This window comes from Mustelus asterias, chromosome 12 (assembly GCF_964213995.1).
Source record: "Mustelus asterias chromosome 12, sMusAst1.hap1.1, whole genome shotgun sequence".
Taxonomy (NCBI): Eukaryota; Metazoa; Chordata; class Chondrichthyes; order Carcharhiniformes; family Triakidae; genus Mustelus; species Mustelus asterias.
Window position 1 is genome coordinate 901,861 of NC_135812.1, and position 24,265 is coordinate 926,125.

Below are 24,265 nucleotides of genomic sequence, written 5' to 3' on the forward strand. Positions count from 1 at the left end.
TGAATCAGGATTTGGGGATTAAGATGAAATCCTGTTGTGTGTTAGCTGAACCAAAAGATGGCGCCACCAGTAGCATTATATTTGTGGGAGGGGCCTGATGGTTTGTGGTCCCGACTTCATGTGGACTTTGCAGGGCCTTTTATGAGTCTCATGCTTCTGGTTATTGGGGACACGCATTGTAAGTGGTTAGAAGTACACATCTTGAGCAACATTATAGCTCCCATTACAATAGAGAAGCTACGCCAAGTTTTTGCAACTCATGGTTTGCCGGATTCTCTTGCTTCTGAAAATGGTGCAACACTTCCGAGTGATTTGTTCCCGTAGTTTATGCAAAGGAATGGAAAATGGCATCTGTGTACTGTGCCTTTTCATCCAGCTACGAATGGTTTAGCAGAGCGAGCTGTTCAGACACTGAAAGAAGGAGAAAGGCAGCTGATACTTTGGGAACCAAGCTCTCCCGGTTCTTGTTCCAGTATCGGATCACACCACCAACAACAGCAGGACTCTCACCAGCTGAATTACTGATGGGTAGAAAGCCAAAGTCTCACCTGGATCTGCTACATCTCCCTGTCAAAGTGAGAATGGGAAGGAGACAGGAAAAGCAGGAGAGGCGTGACTACCATGCGAAGGAGAGACAGTTAACCCCGAACGATTGTGTCTATGTGAGGAATTCTGGCAGTAACCAGCCCTGGCTGCTTGGGGTCATTCTTAACTAAAGTGGTCCAGTATCTTTGGCGGTGAAACTGATCTATGGAAGAGTCATCCGCAGGCACCAGGATGACATTGGTCTATGCCATGACTGGGAGACGGCAAAAGTTCCAGATAACACAGTAAAATGAAATGTAGCTGTGGACAGTTGACAAGGATTTCCAGTGGACTCTATTCCAGGAGAGGATGAGAGACATTCATTCGCAAATACTCAACCTATTCCGGTGCCCATGAGTCCAGCTCCACTGAAACCAACCTTCCAGTGTCTACGGAGTCACCAGTAATAATGCGCAGATCAAAGTGTCATTGAAAAGCCCCTGAAAGACTGATGTATAGCTGGAATATGAATTTCATTATGTTTCTTTCCTTAAGGGGGATTGAAATTAAATGGGGAGAAGTGTTATAGTCACATCTTTCTATTTGAATGTATGTACTGATGTATTTAGTGTTCATGCTGTACTGTATTTTGATATTTTTATAAGTAAAAGAAGATTGAATATTGCAATGCGTTTGACTACCTTTTTGTGGCTAAGTTAGTCAGGACACCAAATTTAGCTACCGTACATTCAGTCCCTTCATCCATATCATTGATGCGGATTGTAAATAATTAAGGCCCCAGCACTGATCCAAGTGGCACTCCACTAGTTGCAGTTTGCCAAGCTGAAAAGGATTCATTTACCCCTGCTCTCTGTCTCTGATTAGCATGAATAAAAGATTGATTAACGAATATGTTACCCCCATGCCATGTTCTCTTAGCTTGTGTAGTAACCTTTGATGTGGCATCTTATCAAATGCTTTTGGAAATCGAAGTGTACACACTGTTTCTCGAAAGGGATATTCAGCCATGATCATAAGACCATAAGACCATAAGACATAGGAGCGGAAGTAAGGCCATTCGGCCCATCGAGTCCACTCCACCATTCAATCATGGTTGATTTCAACTCCATTTACCCGCTCTCTCCCCATAGCCCTTAATTCCTCGAGAAATCAAGAATTTATCAATTTCTGTCTTGAAGACGCTCAACGTCTCGGCCTCCACAGCCCTCTGTGGCAATGAATTCCACAGACCTACCACTCTCTGGCTGAAGAAATTTCTCCTCATCTCTGTTCTAAAGTGACTCCCTTTTATTCTAAGGCTGTGCCCCCGCGTCCTAGTCTCCCCTGCTAATGGAAACAACTTCCCTACGTCCATCCTATCTAAGCCGTTCATTATCTTGTAAGTTTCTATCAGATCTCCCCTCAACCTCCTAAACTCCAATGAATATAATCCCACGATCCTCAGACGTTCATCGTATGTCAGGCCTACCATTCCTGGGATCATCCGTGTGAATCTCGGCTGGACCCGCTCCAGTGACAGTATGTCCTTCCTGAGGTGTGGGGCCCAAAATTGCTCACAGTACTCCAAATGGGGCCTAACCAGTGCTTTATAAAGCCTCAGAAGTACATCCCTGCTTTTGTATTCCAAGCCTCTTGAGATAAATGACAACATTACATTTGCTTTCTTAATTACGGACTCAACCTGCAAGTTTACCTTTAGAGAATCCTGGACTAGGACTCCCAAGTCCCTTTGCACTTTAGCATTATGAATTTTGTCACCGTTTAGAAAATAGTCCATGCCTCTATTCTTTTTTCCAAAGTGCAAGACCTCGCACTTGCCCACGTTGAATTTCATCAGCCACTTCTTGGACCACTCTCCTAAACTGTCTAAATCTTTCTGCAGCCTCTCCACCTCCTCAATACTACCTGCCCCTCCACCTATCTTTGTATCATCGGCAAACTTGGCCAGAATGCCCCCAGTCCCGTCATCTAGATCGTTAATATATAAAGATCGTTAATATATAAATCATATTGAATAGTAGAGCAGGCTGAATGGCCTACTCCTGCAGCTATATTCTTCATGAATTATTTAAACAGGACTTCCTTTTCACAAAGCCATGTTGACTCTACCTGGTCACAACGATTTTCCAAGTATTCTGCTATAACCACGTTAATAATAGATTGTAGTGATTTTCCTATGACAAATGTTCGGCAAACTGGCTTGTAGTTTCTTGCTTCCTGCCTCCTCCTTTTCTTGAATAAAGGTGTTACACTAGCTATTTTCCAATCCATTGGGACTCTTCCCAAATCTGAGGAATTTTGGAAGATTACATCCAAGGCAGCTACTATCTCTTGCAGCCATTTCTTTTAAGACCCCCGGATGCCAGCCATCTGGTCCTGGGGACTTGTCAGCCTTTCGGTCTTAGTGTTCCCAGTACCTATTCCCTGGTGATGGTGATTGTTTTAAATTCCTCCCTCCTGTTCACCTTTTGATTTTCAAGTATTTTTGTAAGCTTCCCATGTCTTCTGAAAACAAAAATAAAAGATCTGTTCAATGCCTCTGCCATTTCCTTGTTTTCCATGATGAATTCCCCAGCCACACACTCTAGAGGACCACACACTTTTCCTATTTAAGGTACTTGTAGAAAATTTTACTGTCTGTATTTATATTACTAGCTAGCTTTCTCCCCTGCTCAACTTACTGTTTTTTTAGTAATTCTTTGCTGGTTTTTAAATTCTGATCAGTCTTCCGACCCACCACTGATCTTTGCAGATTTATACACTGTTTTATTCAATATGATGCAACCCTTAACTTATTTGTTCAGGATGACATATCCTTCTGAGTGTATCACACTGGGATAAATCTTTGCTGAGAGTTATTAAATATCTCCTTTAAAATCTGTCACTGCATCTCTACTCTCCTACTTTTTACCCTAGTTTCCCTGTTCACTTTAATCAGCTTTACCTTCAGACCCTTATGATTATTATTAAGGTTTAAATTATTAGTCTTAAACCCACATTTCTCATCTTCAGATGGAACGTGAAAATCTATCATGTTGTGATCGCTGTCATCTAAAGGCTCCTTTACCATGAGATTATTCATTAATCCTGTTTCATTGCTCATGAGTCTTTTAAGCCAAGTTCGCGTTAAATGGCGGATCAGACTCGACAGGCTAAATGGCCTATTCCTGTTTCCATGTTCCTGTGTTTCCTATTACCAGGTCTGAAATACCCTGCTGAGTTTTTCCAGCATTTGCAATATTTTGTTTTATTACTAGAATAGCCTGCTCTAAGAAATTGTCCTGAATATACTCAGTGAACTTATTTGCTAGGATATGTTTGCCAATCTGATTTGTGTAATCTACATATAGAATTCAGCTCTTTTGTCCATGTTTGAACCAGGGCTCCAAATGAGGTCGAGCTGAGTGACCTTGGCGAACCCAAACTGGGCGTCACTGAGCAGGTGTTGCTTGGTAGCACTGTCAATGACCCCTTCCATCACTTTCCTGATGATCGATGGGGCAGTAATTGGCTGAGTTGGATTTGTCCTGCTTTTTGTGTACAGGACATAACCTGAGCAATTTTCCACATTGTTGTGTAGATGCCAGTGTTGTAACTGTACTGGAAGAGCTTGGCTAGGGGAGCAGCAAGTTCTGGAGCACAAGTCTTCAGTACTATTGTCGGAATGTTATCAGGGCCCATCGCCTTTGCAGTATCCAGTGGTATCACGTGGAGAGATATCAAATTGGCTGGAGACTGGCATCTGAGATGCTGGGGACCTCTGGAGGAGGTCGAGATGGAGCATCCGCCCACATGAGGACGGCCTAAACCGGGATGTTGGATTTATGTCACATTATCAGTAACCCCCACAGCTTGCCTCCTGATCTTGCAGAATCTTACTAGCTGTTCTGTCTGGAGACAATACACATCTCTTTAACCTGTGTTTAATGTTCCCTCCACCCACATTATCTGTACCTTTAAGACCTGGCTGGCTGTAGAGATTTGCATTCTAATTAGTATTCTGTAACTTGATTTCTGTGTCTCTGTGCACTGTTGGAGAACAGATTTTCACTCCATCTGACGAAGGGGCAGCGCTCCGAAAGCTTATGGTATTTGCTACCAAATAAACCTGTTGGACTTTAACCTGGTGTTGTGAGACTTCTTCCTGTTCTTTGACTGAGACAGTTTTGTATCCACCTTGCCAGCTCACCTCTGATCCCATGCGACTTCACCTTCTGCACCAGTCTGCCTTCCCTCTCCCTTCCATCTCCTGATTTACAGCTATTACTGGAATGTTTTCTGTATTTTCTATATGAAAACAGAAGCAAAATATTTGTTCATTTCATCTGCCATTTCCTTATTATCGACTATTAAGTCCCCATTCTCGCACTCTGGAGGACCAACACCCACTTTACTTACTATTTTCCTTTTTAAATACCTGTAGAAACTAGAATCATTGAGATATACAGCACAGAAAAAGGCCCTTCGGCCCAACTCGTCCATGCCAACCAGGTTTCCTGAACTGAACTAGTCACATTTGCCTGCGTTTGGCCCATATCCCTCTAAACCTTTCCGATTCATGTATCTGTCTAAATGTCTTTTTCTATGAAATGTTGTAATTGTACCTGCCTCTACCACCTCCTCTGGCAGCTCATTCCATATACGCACCACCCTTTGTGTGGAGACGTTGCCTCTTAGATCCCTTTTACAATCTTTCCCCTCTTACCTTAAACCTATGCCCTCTAGTTTTGGACTCCTCTACCCTAGGAAAAGACCTTAGCTTTTCACATTATCTATGCCCCTCATGATTTTATAAACCTCTTTAAGGTCACACTCATCCTCCTAAGCTCCAGGGGGAAAAGTCCCAGCCTATCCAGCGTCTCCTTATAACTCAAACCTTCCAGTCCTGGTAATATCCTTGTCAATCTTTTTTGCACCCTTTCCAATTTAATTACATCCATCCTAAAGCAGGACGACCAGAATTGTTCACAGTACTCCAAATGTGGCTTCACCGATGACTTGTACAGTTGTAACATAACGTCCCAACTCCTGAACTCGTTGCTTGACTGATGAAGGCAAGTGCACCAAATACCTTGACCACCCTGTCTACCTGTGACACCACTTTCAAAGAACTATGTACCTGCACCCCTAGGTCTCTGTTTGACAGCGCTCCCAGGGCCCTAACATTAACTGTGCAAATCCTGCCCTGGTTTGTCTTACCAAAATGCAACACCTCACATTTATCTGAATTAAACTCCGTCTGCCACACCTCAGCCCACTGGCCCAGTTGATCAAGATCCTGTTGTAGTCTTAAATAACCTTCACTGTCCACTACACCAATTTTGGTGTCATCCGCAAACTTATTAATCATGCCTCCAATATTCGCATCCAAATCATTTATATAAATGACAAACAACAGAGGACCCAACACCGATCCCAGTGGTATACCGCTGGTCATGGGCCTCCAATTTGAAAATAGCCCTCTGCCACCACCCTCTTGTCTCCTACCGACAAGCCAATTTTGTATGCAATTGGCTAGTTCTTCCTGAATCCAATGGGGTCTAATCTTACTTACCAATCTACCATGTGGGACCTTGTCGATAGCCTTGCTAAAGTCCATGTAGACAATGTCTACCACACTGCCCTTGTCTATTTTCTTGGTCACCCCTTCAAAAAACACTATCAAATTTGTAAGACACAATTTCCCACGCACAGTCATGCTGACTATCTCTAATCAGTCCTTGCCTTTCCAAATGCATATAGATCCTGTCTCTCAGAATCTCCTCCAACAACTTATCCACCGTCGATGTTAGGCTCACCGATCTTTCGTTCCCTGGCTTTTCCCTGCCGCCTTTCTTAAATAACTGCACAACATTTATCTCCCTTCAGTCTTCTGGCACCTCATCCATGGCTGTCGATGATACAAACATCTCTCCCTAGGGGCCCCACAATTTCTTCCCTAGCTTCTTTCAGTGCCCTTGGATACACTTGATCAAGTCCTGGGATTTATCTATGTTCACTCTATTTTAAGACCACCTCTTTAATTATAGATACATAGATAGATCATAGATACCCTACAGTGCAGAAAGAGGCCATTTGGCCCATCGAGTCTGCACCAACCACAATCCCACCCAGACCCTACCCCATATCCCTATGTATTTACCCACTAATCCCGCTAACCTACACATCTCAGGACACTAAGGGGCAATTTTAGCATGGCCAATCAACCTAACCCGCACATCTTTGGACTGTGGGAGGAAACCGGAGCACCCGGAGGAAACCCACACAGACACGAGGAGAATGTGCAAACTCTACACACACAGTGACCCAAGCCGGGAATCGAATCCAGCAGCAGTGCTACCGTGCCACCCACTTAATGTGGACGCTTTTCAAGACATCACTATTTGCTTTTGCAAGTTCCCTATTTTCCATGACTTTTTCCACAATAAATGATGGGAAATTTTTCGTTTCGGATTTGCCATGTGCTATGACTCCACACACAGACGACCTTGTTAATCTTTAAGGGGCCCTATTCTCTCCATAATTACTCTTTTGCTTTTAATATATTTGTAGAATCTCTTTGGATTCCCCTTTACCTTATCTGCCCAAACTATTTCATGTCTTCTTTTTGTCCACCTGATTTCCCTTTTACGTGTAGTCCTACACTGCCATCTGTTTTACATTTCTAGCTAGCTGCCTCTCATACTCTATTTTCTTTCTCCTGATTAATCCTTTAGCTATTTTCTGCCGTTCCTTATATTCTGACGAATCGTCTGATCTGCCCTTCACCTTTGTGCAGTTGTATTCTTTTTTTCTTAAGTTTGCTCTTTTTAACTTCATTAGTTAACCTTTCATGGTGGGTCCTCCCCTCACAATTTAGAATATGCTTATTCTGAAAAATCTCCTTCAATGTCTGCCACTGCTTCTCTATTTAGTGGGACCTGAATACTAAAGGGTAATTGACATTTTGGAAAGACAAGCTAGGAAAGGGTGGTGGAGTATCTGTGTTAATGAACGTCACTAGTAGAGTAGTGAGAGGTGACCTCGGTTTGTAACAGCAAGATGTAGAATCAAAGCAAAATACTACGGGTATCTCAAATAAAATTGAGATTTTATTTCAATTTTACTAATTGAAATAAATTTAATTATTTAGAATTTATTCTAAAATTCTAGCTTAGTTTTGAATCTCTATGACATCAGAGCGGCTCTGAAGAGGAGTCATTCTGGCTCAACATTAATTCTGTTTACCCTTTGGGGGAGGAGGCGCAGTGTCACATGGAGTAGGGAAAGGGGGTTCTGAATTCAACAGACTGCTATATTGTTCGTGAAATCTACAATGGGGAGAATGCAGAGAAGCAATTTGAATATGAGCTGCAGCAAGGCTCGGAGACCCAGTACAAGTCTATTATTATTTCCCGTGCTGCCAGACCATATCAAAGGCAGTTAGAAAATGCAAGGAGAGGAAATCCTGGGCCAGAAACCTGTCCAAAACTCAAACGTCTGCAGTATCCTGTCCTGTTTTCAGCAAAAGCTTCTGGGTGAAAATCGGCCTTAGCAGTCACCTAGATAGCTACCAGAACCTTACCAAATACTCCAGATGAACATGGTCATTTTGCCTTTAAGAATGAGGACAAAGAAGTGACACAAATTACATGCCTGAAGTAGAGGAAAATGAAGGTGCTAATAAGAGTGAGGAACTTAAAATAAGTTTAACTTTATTCATTAGTGTCACAAGTAGGCTTACATTAACACTGCAATGAAGTTACTGTGAAAATCCCCCAGTCACCACACTCCAGCACTGTTTGAGTACACTGAGGGAGAATTTAGCATAGCCAGTGCACCTAACCCGCACGTATTTTTGCTATCGGGAGACGAAAAGTATTAGAAAAACATTTGCAGTCATGGAATCATCATGGCACAGAGGAGACTATTTGGTCCATCAAGTTCATGCTAACTCTCTGTAGAGCAATTAAATCAGCCCCATTACTGTTCTCTGTTCTTGTAGCCCTGCATATTTATTTCTCTCAAATGTCTATCAAATTTCCTTTTTAAAACACTCATCATCAGCGCTTCCACCACCTCATTGGCATTGAGTTCCAGGTCATTTCATTGAAAACATAGAAACATAGAAAAACTACAGCACAAACAGGCACTTCGGCCCACAAGTTGTGCCGAACACATCCCTACCTTCTAGACCTACCTATAACCCTCCATCCTATTAAGCTCCATGTACTCATCCAGGAGTCTCTTAAAAGACCCTATTGAGTTCGCCTCCACCACCACTGACGGCAGCCGATTCCACTCGCCCACCACCCTCTGTGTGGAAAACTTACCCCTAACATCTCCCCTGTACCTACCCCCAGCACCTTAAACCTGTGTCCTCTCGTAGCAGACATTTCCACCCTGGGAAAAAGCCTCTGAGAGTCCACCCGAGCTATGCCTCTCAACATCTTATACACCTCTATTAGGTCTCCTCTCATCCTTCGTCTCTCCAAGGAGAAAAGACCGAGCTCCCTCAGCCTATCGTCATAAGACATGCCACTCAATCCAGGCAACATCCTTGTAAATCTCCTCTGCACCCTTTCAATCTTTTCCACAGCCTTCCTATAGTGAGGCGACCAGAACTGAGCACAGTACTCCAAGTGGGGTCTGACGAGGGTCTTGTATAGCTGCATCATTATCCCCGGACTCCGAAACTCAATCCCTCAATTGATAAAGGCCAGCACACCATACGCCGCCTTAACCACCTCCTCCACCTGCGGGGCCGATTTCAGAGTCCTATGGACCCGGACCCCAAGGTCCTTCTGATCCTCTACAGTACTAAGAGTCTTTCCCTTTATATTGTACTCCTTCATCCCATTTGACCTACCAAAATGGACCACGACGCATTTATCTGGGTTGAAGTTGATCTGCCACTTGTCCGCCCAGTCTTGCATCCTATCTATGTCCCTCTGTAACTTCTGACATCCCTCCAGACTATCCACAACCCCACCAACCTTTGTGTCGTCGGCAAACTTACCAACACATCCCTCCGCTTCCTCATCCAGGTTATTTATGAAAATGACAAACAGCAAGGGTCCCAGAACAGATCCCTGGGGCACACCACTGGTGACTGACCTCCATTTAGAAAAAGACCCATCCATACCCACTCTCTGCCTCCTTTGGGCAAGCCAGTTCTGGATCCACCGGGCAGCAGCCCCTTGGATCCCATGCCCTCTCACTTTTTCTAGAAGCCTTGCATGGGGGACCTTATCGAACGCCTTGCTAAAATCCATATAAACCACATCTACCGCCTTCCCTTCGTCAATGTGTTTAGTCACATTTTCGATCTGCCCTTGACAAAGCCATGCTGAGTATTCTTGAGCATACTAAATCTCTCTCAATGCTCATATATCCTGCCCCTCAGGATCTTTTCCATCAGTTTACCAACCACTGAGGTTAGACTCACCGGTTGGTAATTACCTGGGCTATCCCTATTCCCCTTCTTGAAAATAGGAACCACATCCGCAATCCTCCAATCCTCCGGCACCTCTCCCGTCTCCATCGACGACGCAAAGATCATCGCCAGAGGCTCTGCAATCTCTTCCCTCGCCTCCCACAGTAACCTGGGGTACATCCCATCCGGACCCGGCGACTTATCTATCTTGATGCCATTCAAAGATTCCAGCACAACCTCTTTCTTAAAGTCCACATACTCAATCCTTTCAGTCCACCGCACGCCCGCAGTACATCCACCCAGGTCCTTCTCGTCTGTGAAAACCGAGGCAAAATACTCATTGAGCACCTCTGCCATTTCTACTGGTTCCGTACAGACTTTCCCACCTTCACCTTTTATAGGCCCTATTCCTTCACGTCTCATCCTTTTACTCTTCCCATATTTATAGAACGCCTTAGGGTTTTCCTTAATCCTACCTGCCAGGGCCTTCTCGTGACCCCTTCTGGCTCTCCTAATTTCCTCCTTTAGTCCCTTCCTACAAGCCGTATACTCATCTAGATCCCTATCTTCGCCAAGCTCTCTGAGCCTTTTGTACGCTTTCCTTTTCTTCTCGACTAGGTCCCGCACAGCATTCGTGCACCACGGTTCCTTTAACCGACCAACACCTCCCTGTCTGCTCGGAACGTTGTCCTGTAAAACTCTAGACAGACATTCCTTGAAAAACTGCCACCTCTCTTCAGTACATTTCCCCGAGAATACCTCCTTCCAATTTACTCCTCTAATTTGCTGTCTAATGTCTTGATATTTCCCCTTACTCCATATAAACACTTTCCTAGCTTGCCTGATCCTCTCTTTTTCCAATGCAAGCCTAAAGGAGATAGAGTTATGATCGCTATCCCCAAGATGCTCTCCCACTGAGAGATCTGACACCTGTCCAGGTTCATTGGTCAGTATCAGATCAAGTACAGCCTCTCCTCTTGTAGGCTTGTCCACATGCTGTGTCAGGAAACCCTCCTGAACACACCGAACGAACTCTTCCCCATCCAATCCCCTTACCCTTGGGATATTCCAATCTATGTTTGGGAAATTAAAATCTCCCATCACAACAACTCTGCTATTACTGCATCTCTCCAGGATCTGTTTCCCAATCTGCTCCTCCACCTCCCTGTCACTATTTCCACTCGGTATGAAAAGTTTCTTCCACATGATGCGCCCAATGGCCTCCTTCTGCGTTGTAAAGATTGTGATTTTGTGGTATTCCTCTCTGCATCTACTGAATTTGTGTCCCCACTACCTTATTGGATCATTTGATTTGGGAATAGCTTTTCTTTGTCGAGCTGATCTAAACCTGTCATAACTTGTACTACTGTATCAGATTTCCTTCATCTCCTTTTCTCCAAGGAGAACAACCCCATCTTCTCCAAACTAACCATATAGAACCATAGAATCCCTATAGTGCAGAAGGAGGCAATTCAGGCCATCGAGTCTGCACCGACTCAGAGCATCTTACCTAGGCCTATCCCCCTGCCCTATTCCCATAACGCGGCACCTTTGCCATGGCTAATCCACCCCATCACCTGCATATCTTTGGACTGAGCGAGGAACACCGAGCACCTGGAGGAAATCTATGCAGACAGTGGGAGAATGTGCAAACGTCACACAGTCACACAAGACCTGAAATCTTTTTGGTAAATCTCCTTTGAAACCCCTCAATAGCTCTCACGTTGTACCTAAAGGTGACCAGTACTGGATTCTCTGGGTACCTGGGTCCCAGCAGCTGGTGGGATTGAAATTCAATTGACAAATCTGGAATTGAAAGCCTGTCAACAATGGTGACCATGGATAACTATCATTGGTTGTTGTAAAAACTTGCCTGGTTGATTAATGTACTTTACATAGAACATAGAACATTACAGCGCAGTACAGGCCCTTCGGCCCTCGATGTTGCGCCAACCAGTGGAACCAATCTAAAGCCCCTCTAATCTACACTATTCCAATATCATCCACATGTTTATCCAATAACCATTTGAATGCTCTTAATGTTGACGAGTCCACTACTGCTGCAGGCAGGCATTCCACGCCCTTACTACTCTCTGAGTAAAGAACCTACCTCTAACATCTGTCCTATATCTCTCACCCCTCAATTTAAAGCTATGTCCCCTCGTGCTAGCCATCACCATCCGAGGAAAAAGGCTCTCACTATCCACCCTATCCAATTCTCTGATCATCTTGTATGCCTCTATTAAGTCACCTCTTAACCTTCTTCTCTCTAACGAAAACAACCTCAAGCCCCTCAGCCTTTCCTCATACCATTTTCCCACCATACCAGGCAACATCCTGGTAAATCTCCTCTGCACCCTTTCCAACACTTCCACATCTTTCCTATAATACGGCGACCAGAAATGTACGCAATACTCCAAATGCGGCCGCACCAGAGTTTTGTACAGTTGCAGCATGACCTCCTAGCTCCGAAACTCAATCCTTCTACCAATAAAAGCTAACACACCGTACGCCTTCTTAACAGCCCGATCAACCTGGGTGCCAACTTTCAGGGATCTATGCTCATGGACACCCAGATCCCTCTGTTCACCCACACTACCAAGTATCTTACCATTAGCCCAGTACTCTGTAATCCTGTTACTCCTTCCAAAGTGAATCACCTCACACTTTTCCGTATTAAACTCCATTTGCCACCTCTCAGCCCAGCTCTGCAGCTTATCTATGTCCCTCTGTAACCTGCCACTTCCCTCCGCACTGTCTACAACTCCACCGACTTTGGTGTCATCCGCAAATTTACTAATCCTTCCTTCCACGCCATCATCCAGGTCATTAATAAAAATGACAAACAGCAGTGGCCCCAAAACAGATCCTTGCGGTACACCACTTGTAACTGAACTCCAGGATGAATATTTCCCATCAACCACCACCCTCTGTTTTCTTACAGCTAGCCAATTCCAAACCACTAAATCACCCTCAATCCCATGTGTCCGTATTTTCTGCAATAGCTTACCATGGGGAACCTTATCAAACGCTTTGCTGAAATCCATATACACCACATCAACCGCTTTACCCTCATCCACCTCTTTGGTCACCTTCTCAAAGAACTCAATAAGGTTTGTGAGGCACGACCTACCCTTCACAAAACCGTGCTGACTATCCCTAATCAAATTATTCCTTTCTCGGTGATTATTAATCCTATCTCTTATAATCCTTTCCAATACTTTGCCCACAACAGAAGTAAGACTCACCGGTCTATAATTCACAGGGTTGTCCCTACTCCCCTTCTTGAACAAGGGGACAACATTTGCTATCCTCCAGTCTTCTGGCACTGTTCCTGTAGACAATGACGACACAAAGATCAAGACCAAAGGCTCTGCAATCTCCTCTCTAGCCTCCCAGAGAATCCTAGGGTAAATCCCATCCGGCCCAGGGGACTTATCTATTTTTACCCTTTCCAGAATTGCTAACACCTCCTCTTTATGAACATCAATCCCATCCAGTCCAACAGCCTGCATCCCAATACTCCCCTCGACAACACTGTCCCTCTCCAGTGTGAATACCGATGAAAAATATTCATTTAGTGCCCCTCCTATCTCTTCAGACTCCACGCACAGCTTCCCACTACTGTCCTTGACTGGCCCTAATCTTACCCTAGTCATTCTTTTACTCCTGACATACCTATAGAAAGCTTTAGGGTTTTCCTTGATCCTACCTGCCAAAGACTTCTCATGTCCCCTCCTGGCGCTTCTTAACTCTTTCTTTAGGTCCTTCCTGGCTAACTTGTAACTCTCAAGTGACCTAACTGAGCCTTCACGTCTCATCTTAACATAAGTCTCCTCCTTCCTCTTCACAAGAGATTCAACCTCCTTAGTAAACCTCGGTTCCCTCACACGTCTGCTTCCTCCCTGCCTGACAGGTACATATTTATCAAGGACGCGTAGTAGCTGTTCCTTGAACAAGTTCCACATTACAATTGTGCCCATCCCCTGCAGTTTCCTTCCCCAACCTATGTCAGCTAAATCTCGCCTCATCGCATCATAATTTCCTTTCCCCCAGCTATAACTCTTGCCCTTTGGTATATACCTATCCTTTTCCATTGCTAAGGTAAACGTATTTGAATTGTGGTCACTGTCACCAAAGTGCTCACTTACCTCCAAATCTAACACCCGGCCTGGTTCATTACCCAGTCCCAAATCCAATGTGGCCTCGCCTCTCGTTGGTCTATCTACATACTGCGTCAGGAAGCCTTCCTGTACACACTGGACAAAAACCGACCCCTCTAAAGTACTCGAACTATCGCTTTTCCAGTCAATATTTGTAAAGTTAAAGTCCCCCAGTACAACTACCCTGTTACTTTCGCTCCTATCCAGAATCATCTTTGCAATCCTTTCCTCTACATCTCTGGAACATTTCGGAGGTCTATAAAAAAACTCCCAACAGGGTGACCTCTCCTTTCCTGTTTCTAACCTCAGCCCAAACTACCTCAGTAGACGAGTCCTCATCAAATGTCCTTTCTGCCACCGTAATACTGTCCTTGACTAACAATGCCACACCTCCCCCTCCTTTACCACCTTCCCTGCACTTACTGAAACATCTAAACAGAAGGAAATCTGTCACCCTTACATGGTCTGGCCTACTTGTGACTCCAGACCCACAGCAATGTAGTTGACTCTTAACTATCCTGTACAATGGCCTAGCAAGCTACTTGGTTCAAGGGAAATTTGGGGTGGGCAGCAAATGCTGGCTTTCCCACCGATCCCCAAAACTGTTCAAAGAATAAAGAAAACATAATTGAGGCTCAATGGAAAAAAAGGATCAGTGTCAGCTTGGGTGAAATAACAGGCTTCAGGACAGAAAACAGGAAGTTATAGTAATTGGTTGTTCGACTGGAGGACCATACACAGTGGTGTTTCCCAAGGTTTGTTGCTAGGAGTACTGCTGTTTTGATATTTACATAAATGACTGGGACATTGAACTGTAGAGTAAAATTTCAAAATTTGCCCAAGATACCAAACGTGGAAGTGTGACACACCGTGAGAATGATGCCAAATGACTGTCAGACTAGCTGGATGGGCAGACGAGTAGTAGAAATAATTTAATAGAAGTAGCTGGGTCAAAATCCTGGAATTTCCCTCACGGCATTGTGGGTCAACCTCCAGCAATTTAAGAAAGTCGCTCACCACCACCTTCTCAAGGACAACTAGGGATGGCCAACCAGCGACGCCCATATCCCATGAATAAAAAAAATGATGATGAACAAAGAGCAAAGAGAATTACAGCACAGGAACAGGCCCATCGGCCTTCCAAGCCTGCACCAACCATGCTGCCCGACTGAACTAAAACCCCCTACCCTTCCAGGGACCATATCCCTCTATTCTCATCCTATTCGTGTATTTGTCAAGACGCTCCCTAAAAGTCACTCTTGTATCTGCTTCCAGTACCTCCCCCCGGCAGCGCGTTCCAGGCACCCAGCACCCTCTGCGTAAAATAAATTTGCCTCGTACATCTTCTTTAAACCTTACCCTCGCACCTTAAATCTATGCCGCCGAGTAATTGACTCTTCCATCCTGGGAAAAAGCTTCTAACTATCCACTCTGTCCATGCCCCTCATAATCTTATAGACTTCTATCCGGTTGCCCCCAACCTCCATCGTTCCAGTGAGAACAAACCAAGTTTCTCCAACCTCTCCTCATAGCTAATGCCCCCCATACCAGGCAACATCCTGGTAAATCTTTTCTGTACCCTCTCCAAAGCCTCCACATCCTTCTGGTAGTGTGGCGACCAGAACTGAACACTATATTCCAAGTGCGGCCTAAGTTTCTATAAAGCTGCAAAATGACTTGCAAATTTTTAAACTCAGTACCCCGGCCTATGAAGGCAAACATGCCGTATGCCTTCTTGACTACCTTCTCCACCTGCATTGCCACTTTCAGTGTCCTGTATGCCTGCACACCCAGATCCCTTTGCCTATCAATACTCTTAAGGGTTCTGCCATTTACTGTATATTTCCTTTCTGTATTAGACCTTCCAAACTGCATTTCCTCTCATTTGTCCGGATTACACTCCATAGAACCATAGAAAATTACAGCTCAGAAACAGGCCTTTTGGCCCTTCTTGTCTGTGCCGAACCATTTTATGCCTAGTCCCACTGACCTGCACTTGGACCATATCCCTCCACACCCCTCTCATCCATGAACCCGTCCAAGTTTTTCTTAAATGTTAAAACTGACCCCGCATTTACCACTTTATCCGGCAGCTCATTCCACACTCCCACCACTCTCTGCGTGAAGAAGCCCCCCCTAATATTCCCTTTAAACTTTTCTCCTTTCACCCTTAACCCATGCCCTCTGGTTTTTTTCTCCCCTAGCCTCAGCGGAAAAAGCCTGCTTGCATTCACTCTATCTATACCCATCAAAATCTTATACACCTCTATCAAATCTCCCCTCAATCTTCTACGCTCCAGGGAATAAAGTCCCAACCTATTCAATCTCTCTCTGTAACTCAGCTTCTCAAGTCCCGGCAACATCCTTGTGAACCTTCTCTGCACTCTTTCAATCTTATTTACATCCTTCCTGTAACTAGGTGACCAAAACTGTACACAATACTCCAAATTCGGCCTCACCAATGCCTTATATAACCTTACCATAACACTCCAACTTTTACACTCGATACTCCGATTTATAAAGGCCAATGTACCAAAGGCACTCTTTACGACCCTATCCACCTGTGACGTCACTTTTAGGGAACTCTGTACCTGTATTCCCAGATCCCTCTGTTCAACTGCACTCTTCAGAGTCCTACCATTTACCCTGTACGTTCTACTTTGGTTTGTCCTTCCAATGTGCAATATCTCACACTTGTCTGCGTTAAATTCCATTTGCCATTTTTCAGCCCATTTTTCTAGTTGGTCCAAATCCCTCTGCAAGCTTTGAAAACCTTCCTCACTGTCCACTACACCTCCAATCTTTGTATCATCAGCAAACTTGCTGATCCAATTGACCACATTATCATCCAGATCATTGATATAGATGACAAACAACAATGGACCCAACACCGATCCCTGCGGCACACCACTAGTCACAGGCCTCCACTCAGAGAAGCAATCCTCCACAACCACTCTCTGGCTTCTTCCATTGAGCCAGTGTCTTATCCAATTTACTACCTCCCCATGTATACCCAGCGACTGAACCTTCCTAACTAACCTCCCATGAGGGACCTTGTCAAAGGCCTTGCTGAAATCCAGGTAGGCAACATCCACCGCCTTCCCTTCATCCACTTTCCATCTGCCATCTCTCCACCCAAGTCTCCAACTGATCTATATCCTGCTGTATCCTCTGATGGTCCTCATCGCTATCCGCAAATCCACCAATCTTTGTGTCGTCCGCAAACTTACGAATCAAACTAGTTACGTTTTCCTCCAAATTGTTTTGGAGGAAAAGTATTGAGGAGCAGGCTTGTGAGGCCATGTTATCTACTCTTATTTCTTGTCTTCTTCGAATCCCTGGGTTCTGCCACTCCACTCTGAGGTGAGGAAGGGAAATGTTCTTCCTCTCCACCCAATTTCTTTTACCGCCAAAGTTTCAGCTTTCGCCCTTTGATCCATTGTGATTGTGATTCATCCAGTCCTGTCTGCAGAGCTCTATTCAACTTTATTCTTATCCACTGAAATATTGGCACTACCTCATCCCTCTACCAATATATTGGCACTCTTCTCAGGTAAAGACAGATAGAGAGTACATATTGAGCATCTCAACCATGCCCTCTGCTTCTGTCAGAACATGGAGTCATCCCGTGACATGCGTTCCTTTTCCCAGATGATGGATATGAGATTGTGCAGCAATGGCAGAAATGTCTCTCTGCTAATTTCAGAATGATGGCAGGACTTTGTTTTTAAAGCTATCAAATGGCTTTTTCAACCTTGCTCTGGGCCAGGGTGTTGCTGAGACTGAACCAGATGGAGTATTGAGGAACAGAGTTGAGGGCAGTCGAATATACCCACTTCCTTGGTCGGCCTTACCTTTCCTATCCTTTTACTATTTGTGTGTTTATAAAGAACTTTTGGGTTTTAATTTATGTTGTCACATGCCAAGCATCCACAATATATTGAGACAGTAACAACTGAGATGGGCTGGTCATGTAACCTGAATGCTTGATGAGCATGGTTATCTTTTCCTTGAAGAATGAACACACCTCCCTCTCCTCCTCCTCCCCTTCTCATTTAGCTCTCTTCTGTACTTTCTATATTTAACTTGCTCATTCTGGTAAACAAAAGGTTAAATGTCTGCTGATTCCGGAAATAGCTGAGTCTGTGTTGTGCAGATATCTAAGTGCATTGATCACAAAAACTTTGTTAGCCCTCTGGTTAATGCAATGGCGAGCAGTTTGTCCACATCGATATGTGGTTCCCTCTCCAGGGGCAGGATGCTTCCTGTGCTGTTGTACTGTGCTGTCTGGTAAATCCCTTTCTTGGCATTAGCACAAAGAATGATCTAAATGCATGAAGAGAACAGAACATAAATATAATGCTAAATTTGGCAGGCCTGGGTCACAGTGAGAGGAGCAGCCACTATTAAATCCTGTATAAACAATGCAGCCAGAAATCACAGTCATGTGTCGGCTGGATAGTCTGGAGATTTGGCAGGGCCCAAAACCTGCATTTAACACTCAGTATGACAGGAACAAAATGCATGCAAGGGACTGTGAAAGCAAGCATCTGCGAGTGTGAGAGGCAGACCACAGGGATGGGTAGCATTGCAGTGGAGAGCAGGAAAAAGATGCAGGAATTGCTTGGGATGGACAGTGGTTGGAAGTATTTACATCCCATTGTTCATTGGAAAAATGGTTTCAAATCTCAGTTTGTGTCGAGATTGTTTCTCAAGCTTCAGTTGATGTCGTTTCTATGGATTTTAGGAAAGCCTTTGACAAGGTCCTACTTGGGAGACTGATTGAGAAGGTTAAAGCACATGAATTCAGGGAAATTTGGTGAGATGGGTCCAAAAGTGGCTTAGTCAATAGGACACAAAAGATACTGGTAAAAGGCTGTTTGAGTAACTGGAGGCCGGTGTCCAGCGGTGTACCATAAGGTTCAGTGCTTGGATCCTTATTATTTGTTATATACATAAATGATATAGATGACAATGTGGGGGGAACGGTGAGCAAGTTTGCAGATGACAAAGATACGCAGAGGGACAGGTAGTATTGAGGAAGCAGTTGGGGGCGGGCAGGTTAGGAGAGTGGGCAAAGAAGTGGCAGATGGAATTCAATGTGGAAAAGTGTGAGGTTATGCACTTTGGAAGGAGGAGTGGAGGCATAGACTATTTTCTAAATGGGGAAATGCTTAAGAAATCAGAAATACAAAGGGTCTTGGGAGTCCTTGTTCAAGATTCTCTTCAGGTTAATATGCAGGTTCAGTTGGCAGTTAGGAAGGCAAATGCATTGTTAGCATTCATGTCGAGAGGGCTAGAATACAAGGGCAGGAATGTATAAGGCTCTGGTCAGACCCCATTTGGAGTATTGTGAGCAGTTTTGGATTCCATATCTAAGGAAGGATGTGCTGGCCTTGGAAAGGGTCCAGAGGAGGTTCACAAGAATGATCCCTGGAATGAAGAGCTTGTCGTATGAGGGACAGTTGAGGACTCTGGGTTTGTATTCGTTAGAGTTTAGAAGGATGAGTGGGGGGGTTTTATTGAAACTTACAGGATACTACCAGGCCTCGATTGAGTGGACGTGGAGAGGATGTTTCCACTAGTAGGAAAAGCTAGAATCAGAGGGCACAACCTCAGGCTGAAGGGATGATCCTTTAAAACAGAGATGAGGAGAATTTCTTCAGCAAGGGAGTGGAGGCCAGATCATTGAGTGTCTTTAAGACAGAGATCGATAGGTTCTTGATTAATAAGGGGATCAGGGGTTTTGGGGAAAAGGCAGGACAATGGGGATGAGAACAATGATGTGGAGATGCTGGCGTTGGACTGGGGTAAACACAGTAAGAGTTTTAACAACACCAGGTTAAAGTCCAACAGGTTTATTTGGTAGCAAATGCCATTAGCTTTCGGAGCGCTGCTCCTTCGTCAGATGGAATGGATATCTGCTCCACATCATAAACAAGGCATACAGAGACACAAACTCAAGTTACAGAATACTGATTAGAATGCGAATCTTTACAACTAATCAAATCTTAAAGATACAGACAATGTGAGTGGAGAGAGCGTTAGGCACAGGTTAAAGAAATGTGTATTGTCTCCAGACAGGACAGCCAGTGAAATTCTGCAGATCCAGGCAAGCTGTGGGGGTTACCGATAGTGTGACATGAACCCAAGATCCCGGTTCAGGCCATGTGTGCGGAACTTGGCTCTGTCGTGTGTCGTGAAGGCCGTCTTGGAGAACGCTTACCCGAAGATCAGAGGCCGAATGCCCGTGACCGCTTAAGTGCTCCCCCACAGGAAGAGAACAGTCTTGCCTGGTGATTGTCGAACGGTGTTCATTCATCCGTTGTCGTAGCGTCTGCATGGTTTCCCCAATGTACCATGCCTCGGGACATCCTTTCCTGCAGCGTATCAGGTAGACAACGTTGGCCGAGTTGCAAGAGTAAGTACCGTGTGCCTGGTAGATGGTGTTCTCACGTGAGATGATGGCATCCGTGTCGATGATCCGGCACGACTTGCAGAGGTTGCTGTGGCAGGATTGTGTTGTGTCGTGGTCACTGTTCTCCTGAAGGCTGGGTAGTTTGCTGCGGACAATGGTCTGTTTGAGGTTGTGCGGTTGTTTGAAGGCAAGAAGTGGGGGTGTGGGGATGGCCTTGGCGAGATATTCGTCTTCATCAATGACATGTTGAAGGCTCTGGAGGAGATGCCGTAGCTTCTCCGCTCCGGGGAAGTACTGGACGATGAAGGGTACTCTGTCCACCGTGTCCCGTGCTTGTCTTCTGAGGAGGTCGGTGCGATTTTTCGCTGTGGCGTGTCGGAACTGTCGATCGATGAGTCGAGCGCCATATCCTGTTCTTATGAGGGCATCTTTCAGCGTCTGGAGGTGTCTATTGCGATCCTCCTCATCCGAGCAGATCCTGTATATACGGAGGGCTTGTCCGTAGGGGATGGCTTCTTTAACGTGTTTAGGGTGGAAGCTGGAGAAGTGGAGCATCGTGAGGTTATCTGTGGGCTTGCGGTACAGTGAGGTGCTGAGGTGACCATCGTTAATGGAGATGCGTGTGTCCAAGAATGCAACCGATTCCGGAGAGTTCTCCATGGTGAGTCTTATGGTGGGATGGAACTTGTTGATGTCATCATAGAGTTGTTTCAGTGATTGTTCACCATGAGTCCAAAGGAAGAAAATGTCAGCTTCCACCCTAAACGCGTAAAAGAAGCCATCCCCTATGGACAAGTCCTCCGCATACACAGGATCTGCTCGGATGAGGAGGATCGCAACAGACACCTCCAGACACTGAAAGATGCCCTCATAAGAACAGGATATGGCACTCGACAAATCGATCGACAGTTCCGACACGCCACAGCGAAAAACCGCACCGACCTCCTCAGAAGACAAGCATGGGATACGGTGGACAGAGTACCCTTCGTCGTCCAGTACTTCCCCGGAGCGGAGAAGCTACGGCATCTCCTCCGGAGCCTTCAACATGTCATTGATGAAGACGAACATCTCGCCAAGGCCATCCCCACACCCCCACTTCTTGCCTTCAAACAACTGCACAACGTCAAACAGACCATTGTCCGCAGCAAACTACCCAGCCTTCAGGAGAACAGTGACCACGACACCACACAACCCTGTCACAGCAACCTCTGCAAGACGTGCCGGATCATCGACACGGATGCCATCATCTCACGTGAGAACACCATCTACCAGGTACACGGTACATACTCTTGCAACTCGGCCAACGTTGTCTACCTGATACGCTGCAGGAAAGGATGTCCCGAGGCATGGTACATTGGGGAAACCATGCAGACGCTACGACAACGGATGAATGAACACCGTTCGACAATCACCAGGCAAGACTGTTCTCTTCCTGTTGGGGAGCACTTCAGCGGTCACGGGAATTCGGCCTCTGGTCTTCGGGTAAGCGTTCTCCAAGGCGGCCTTCACGACACACGACAGCGCAGAGTTGCTGAGCAGAAACTGATAACCAAGTTCCGCACACATGAGGACGGCCTCAAGCGGGATCTTGGGTTCATGTCACACTATCGGTAACCCCCACAGCTTGCCTCCTGGACTTGCAGAATCTCACTGGCTGTCCTGTCTGGAGATAATACACATTTCTTTAACCTGTGCCTAATGCTCCCTCTACTCACATTGTCTGTATCTTTAAGACTTGATTAGCTGTAAAGATTCGCATTCTGATCAGTATTCTGCAACTTGAATTTGTGTCTCTGTATGCCTTGTTTATGAACAGATATCCATTCCATCTGACGGAGCAGCGCTCTGAAAGCTAATGGCATTTGCTACCAAATAAACCTGTTGGGCTTTAACCTGGTGTTGTTAAAACTCTTACAATGACAACAATATCAGCCATGATTGAATGGCAGAGCAGACTCGATGGGCCAAGTGGCCTAATTCTGCTCGAATGTCTTACGGTCTTATGACACGGTCTTATGGCTGGACTTGCGGATAGCGTAGAGCATTGTCGGGCAATACAGCAGGAAATAGATAGGCTGGAAAATTGGGCGGAGAGGTGGCAGATGGAGTTTAATCCGGATAAATGCGAAGTGATGCATTTTGGAAGAAATAATGTAGGGAGGAGTTATACAATAAATGGCAGAGTCATCAGGAGTATAGAAACACAGAGGGACCTGGGTGTGCAAGTCCACAAATCCTTGAAGGTGGCAACACAGGTGGAGAAGGTGGTGAAGAAGGCATATGGTATGCTTGCCTTTATAGGACGGGGTATAGAGTATAAAAGCTGGAGTCTGATGATGCAGCTGTATAGAACGCTGGTTAGGCCACATTTGGAGTACTGCGTCCAGTTCTGGTCGCCGCACTACCAGAAGGACGTGGAGGCGTTAGAGAGAGTGCAGAGAAGGTTTACCAGGATGTTGCCTGGTATGGAGGGTCTTAGCTATGAGGAGAGATTGGGTAGACTGGGGTTGTTCTCCTTGGAAAGACGGAGAATGAGGGGAGATCTAATAGAGGTGTACAAGATTATGAAGGGTATAGATAGGGTGAACAGTGGGAAGCTTTTTCCCAGGTCGGAGGTGACAATCACGAGGGGTCATGGGCTCAAGGTGAGAGGGGCGAAGTATAACTCAGATATCAGAGGGACGTTTTTTACACGGAGGGTGGTGGGGTCCTGGAATGCGCTGCCAAGTAGGGTGGTGGAGGCAGGCACGCTGACATCGTTTAAGACTTACCTGGATAGTCACATGAGCAGCCTGGGAATGGAGGGATACAAACGATTGGTCTAGTTGGACCAAGGAGCGGCACAGGCTTGGAGGGCCGAAGGGCCTGTTTCCTGTGCTGCACTGTTCTTTGTTCTTTTTTGTTCTTTGACACCAAGATTGGTAAGGTGGTTCATAGTGAAGCAGAAGATCGTGGGTTACAAGAAGATATAAATGGCTTGGTCAAATGGGCGGACCAGTGGCTGACTGCATTTAACTCTGATAAGTGCGAGGTCATGCATGTTGGAAGAAGAAACAAGGCAAGGGAGTATTTAATGAACGACAGGACACTGGGAAACTCAGAGGAACAAATGGATCTTGGGGTATTATTCACAGATCCTTGAAATCGGCAGAGCACATGAATAGGATAGTTAAAAAGGCATATAGGACACTTGCTTTCATCAGTCGTAGTGTAGAGTAAAAGAGCAAAGAGGTAATGTTGGAGTTGAACAGAGCATGGTTCAGAGGAGGTTCACCAGAATGTTGCCTAGGATGGAGCATTTGAGCAATAAGGAGAGACGAGATAGGCTTAGATTGTTTTCTTTAGGGCTGGAGTGGGGGGCGGGAGGGGTAATGACCATGATTGAGGTGTATAAGATTATGAGGGGTATGGACAGGGTGAGTAGGGAGCAGCTGTTCCCCTTGGGTTCAATCACCAGGGGACATAGTTTTAGGGTGAGGGGCAAGAAATTCAGAGGGGATTTGAGAAAAACATTTTTCACTCAGAAATCTGGAATGCAGTGCCTGGGAAGGCAGCGGAGACCGGAAACCTCACAACCTTTAAAAAGTATTTGGATGAGCACTTGAAATATCGTAACATTCCAGATATGGGACAAGTGTAGGAAAATGGAATTAGTGCGCCTTTCGTGGCAGTTATTGTTGGTGCAGACTCAATGGGCTGAAGGGCCTTTTCTGCGCTGTATGA

General features: G+C 45.3%; 1 protein-coding gene across 25 annotated transcripts in view; it reads left to right on the plus strand.

Moving 5' to 3' along the window:
* The window catches only part of ncor1 (nuclear receptor corepressor 1), a 376,647-nt gene that overhangs the window by 70,193 nt on the left and 282,189 nt on the right, over positions 1-24,265 (plus strand). The window lies entirely within an intron of this gene.